This window comes from Hemiscyllium ocellatum, assembly GCF_020745735.1.
Source record: "Hemiscyllium ocellatum isolate sHemOce1 chromosome 27 unlocalized genomic scaffold, sHemOce1.pat.X.cur. SUPER_27_unloc_11, whole genome shotgun sequence".
Taxonomy (NCBI): domain Eukaryota; kingdom Metazoa; phylum Chordata; class Chondrichthyes; order Orectolobiformes; family Hemiscylliidae; genus Hemiscyllium; species Hemiscyllium ocellatum.
The window spans coordinates 349006-353442 of record NW_026867478.1 but is presented as its reverse complement, the minus strand read 5'-3'; the positions used below and the strand labels follow the sequence as shown (position 1 = coordinate 353442).

The 4437-nt window shown below is 44.5% G+C and overlaps 1 non-coding gene across 1 annotated transcript; it reads left to right on the top strand.

Annotated features, from left to right (window-relative positions):
* The first annotated feature begins 264 nt into the window (after positions 1-264).
* On the top strand, positions 265-338 carry trnan-guu (transfer RNA asparagine (anticodon GUU)). The gene has a single exon. It is a non-coding gene; the product is annotated as a tRNA-Asn (tRNA).
* Positions 339-4437: the final 4099 nt, after the last annotated feature.

Here is a 4437-nt window from a genome sequence, read left to right as displayed (position 1 = left end):
TATTTTTCCAAATGCCTTTTAAATGTTGTTAATGTACCTGCCTCAACCACTTTTCACTAGCAGCTCATTCCATATGCATATCATTCAGGTTCCCTGTTACTCTTTCCCCTCTAACCTTAAACTGATGTCCTCTGTCCTCGATTCCTCAATTCCAAGACAAAGTCTGAGTGCATACACCCTACCCATGCCTCTCATGATCTTGGATACTTTTTAAATGTTCCTCTCTCAGTCTCCTGTGCTCTAAAGAAAGAAGTGCTCGCACCTGCCTCTGTGGCGCAATTGGTTAGCGCGTTCGGCTGTTAACCGAAAGGTTGGTGGTTCGAGCCCACCCAGGGGCGGTGTGCTTGCTGCCCGTTCTTGGCTTTGAGACCGTCCGCTTTTAATGGGCTCAGGAAAATGTTCCCCAAGCAGAAATCCTTTCCCCAAAGGGGTTTCTGGATTGAATTAATGTCTGACGTGAGGGAATGCGGATGCTGAGAAGCCGAGACAAAAAGAGAAACTCGACAGTGCCTGTCGGAGAAAACGGAATTCTGAAACGTTGTCTCTGATTCTCATTCCACCGATGTTGCCTGACCTTCTCAGTTCCTCCTGCAGTCTCGTGTTTCTTGGGGCTGTTCTCATTGGAGAAGAGAAGGTTTAGGGGAGATCTGATAGAAGTGTATAAGATGATTAGGGGTTTAGATAGGGTAGATACTAAGAACCTTTTACCGCTAATGGAGTCAGGTGTTACTAGGGGACATAGCTTTCAATTAAGGGGTGGTAGGTATAGGACAGATGTTAGGGGTAGATTCTTCACACAGCGGGTTGTGAGTTCATGGAATGCCCTGCCAGTAGCAGTGGTGAACTCTCCTTCTTTATGGTCATTTAAGCGGGCATTGGATAGGCATTTGGAAGTTATTGGGCTAGTATAGGTTAGGTAGGATTCGGTCGGCGCAACATCGAGGGCCGAAGGGCCTGTACTGCGCTGTATCCTTCTATGTTCTATGTTCTATGTTCTATAAGTCCAAACTTATCGGACCTCTCACTACAACTCAAATCTTTGAGTCTTAGCAATATCCTTGTAAATTTCTTCTGCATTTTTTCCAGTTTAATACCATTATAGTTAAAGCAAGGTGACCGAAACTGAACACAATATCTCCAAGTGTGGCCTCACCAACGTCCTTGATAACTGCAACATAACTTCCCAACTGTTATACTCAGTGCCCTGACTATGAAAGCCTTCTTCACTGTCCTGCCTATCTATGTTGTCAGAAATATAGGACTTACTCCAAACTGGATCCACAATCCAGCTCATGGGACAGGAAACTGCTTCCTTTCTCGAGACTAGTCTCCCAGAAAAAAAATTGCTGGCTGACTGTCTGATTGACTGAACCTCACAGTGCCCCACAGCCCTTAGGTACATGTGTATGGACCCCTTCTATATAACTAAGGTGGTGTATGAAACCTTTATCACCTCGTTGCGATTGATCCCCATTTATTAGATGCTATTGAGTCATACAGCCCAGAAACAGACTCTTCGTTCCAACCAGTCCATGGTGACCCACTAAACTAGTGCCATCTGCCTACTCCAGGTCTGTATGCAGTTGTAATAGTCATAGAGATGTACAGCACAGAAACAGACCCATCAATCCAACATGTCCATGCTGACCAGATATCCCAACCTCATCTCGTTCCAATTGCCAGCATTTGGCTAATATCCCTCTAAACTCTTTCTATATTTACACGCATGAAGATGCCTTTTACATGTTGCCATTTTACCAGCCTCCACCACTTTCATCGGCAGCTCATTCCATACACACACTGCATGAAAAGGTTGCTCCTCAGGTCCCTTTTAAAACTTTCTCCTCTCACTTAAAACCTGTTCTCTCTCATTCTGGACTCCCCCAATCCAGGATATGTCCTTGACTATTTACCCTATCTATACCCCTCATGGTTTTATAGTCTTCTATAAGGCAACTCCTCAGTCTCTGACACCCCAGGGTAAACAACCCCAGCCTATTCAGTCTTTCCCTTTCCCTCAAAAGCTGTCCTATTCATGTACTTATCCAAATGTCTTTTAAATGTTGTAATTGTACCCGTGTCCATCACTTAGTCTGGAAGTTAATTCCACACACGAACCATCCTCTGCAAAAAGATTTGATCCACATGTCTGTTTTTCAATCTCTTTCATCTCACTGTAAAAATGTGTCCCCTGGTCTTAAAATCCTCCATCCTTGGGAAGAGACAACTAGCATTAACCTTATCTATCCCCCTCATATTCTTATAAACATCGCCTCTCAATCTCCTCTGCTCCAGCGGAAAAAAAACATCTCAGCCTATCCAGCCTTCATTCCAATTTGATAATAGTGAAGATTTCGGCTCTGTGTGTGTCAAGGATCTCTCAATTCTAAGTCAACACAGTGCGTCTTAAGTTCACCTGATCTTAAAATGGATGGCACCCTATTCATTTAAAATTCGATGTTTTCTGTGCAAAGTCAGTCCTGGTTCGGGAAATTGCCAGTGCTGTTTTATATTTCCATAGGCTACTTGTGACCGGGTGTATGCTCTGTTTTGAGATGTATGAGTAAAACTTCACAATTAAAGGCGAATGGAGCCTTTATTCATGACTCGTTATTGAACACACCTTACATTTACAGATGTGATTGAAAGACTTCTACGAATAAATCTTTAAGAATGGAGTTTGTCAGGATTTTGAGAGTCACTGTGGGGGGGGGGGGGTGGGGGGGGGGGATATGGGCCAATCACTGGCAGGTGGGACTAGTTTAGTTTCAGAACACAATCAGTACAGTTGGACAGAATGGTCTGTTTCTATGCTGTATGACTCTGTAACTGTTCTGTACTGGTCTTAAAACCAATTTTTCTCTTCCCCCATAACCATCCACTTCTTTGTTTTTCAAAGTCAAGTGAACTCAGCCTTGAATACATTCAATGACTGATCTAACTGCTGGAAGACATCCCCACTTCTGAACACAATTCCTTGTGCTAATATACCACTTGCTTTGCTCATTGCTTGCTGCACTTTTCTGACAACTAGCATTGACTGGTGTGGAAGGACGCTGAGGCCCCTGTGACCATCCACACATCATTCCTGACGAAGGGCTTGTGCCTGAACCGTCGACTCTCCTCCTCCTCAGTTGCTGCTTGACCTGCTGTGCTTTTCCAGCGCCATACATTTCAACTCTAATCTCCATCATCTCACTTTCGCAAATCTCAGCATATCAGCATTTGAACAATGCATCTCCTTTCTGCTTATTTTCACACATCAAAGGCTATAACTTCCCATTGTCGCACTGCATGTGTCAAGTGTTTGCAAATTGAGACACAGACCTGGATCAACTTTTGCAGAGTCTGCCCCCTTTCTCGATTCACTCTTTCCTTTCAGTTGCTGTAAGACAACAATTGAACCCCAGAATGAAAAAGGAAAAAAGTGGTGAAAAAAAGACTGTTGTACTCACAATGTTAGACAGAGCAAGAAAGTGAAGTTTAGTCTTCATCCAGAGAAAAAAGAGCAACAGCGGCTTCAGAGCTCACGGTCCAACTTCCCCATTTCGACCATGGCAGCGCTGATTGGCAGGAGGACAAAATTCCTTCTGGTCCTCCAAGGGGCTCCATTGGTCCTTGGAAAGGAGCCCGTGCGCCGTTTTACCGGACACTCAAGAGTATGCGCAGTGCTTTGCTGACACCACGGAGCATGCTCAGTTTGCTCTGTCGCGACGCTATTGTTTCTGAAAGGTAAAAAAAATCACACAATACCTGGTCACAGTCCAACAGACTTATTTGGAAACACTAGCTTTCGGAGCGCTGCACCTTCATCAGGTGGTTTTGGAGTATAAGATCGTAAGATCATAAATTCTGTGTTTTACGATCTTATACTCCAAAACCACATGATGAAGGTGCAGCGCTCCGAAAGCTAGTGTTTCCAAATAATTCTGTTGGACTGTTGATCAGGAGGTGCCTGCGTTGGACTGGGGTGTACAAAGTTAAAAATCAAACAACACCAAGTTATTGTCCAATCGGCTTGTTTGGAAGCACTAGCTTTCGGACCGCAGCTCCTTCATCAGGCGGTTGTGGAGTATAAGATTGTAAGATCATAAATTCTGTGTTTTAGGGTGAGGGGAGAAGGTTTAAAATATTTAAAAGACGAAGAATAGAACATTCACCCCTTACAGGGCGAAAGTGAAGACTGCAGATCTGGAGATTCGGGTCAAGAGTTTGGTGCTGGTAAAGCACAGCAGGTCAGGCAGAGTCCCAGGAGCAGGAGATTCGACGTTTCCAGAAAAACCTTTCATCAGGAAATAGCCATGGGGAACTGCAGGGCTGTGGTCGAGTGGGTCTGGGTGCGATGCTGTTGGGAAAGTTGGTGTGAATGGCCTGTAGGGACGATATGATTCCACTGCCTTAGCCACAAGTATATTGAGAAACGATTGCCCCAAGTCT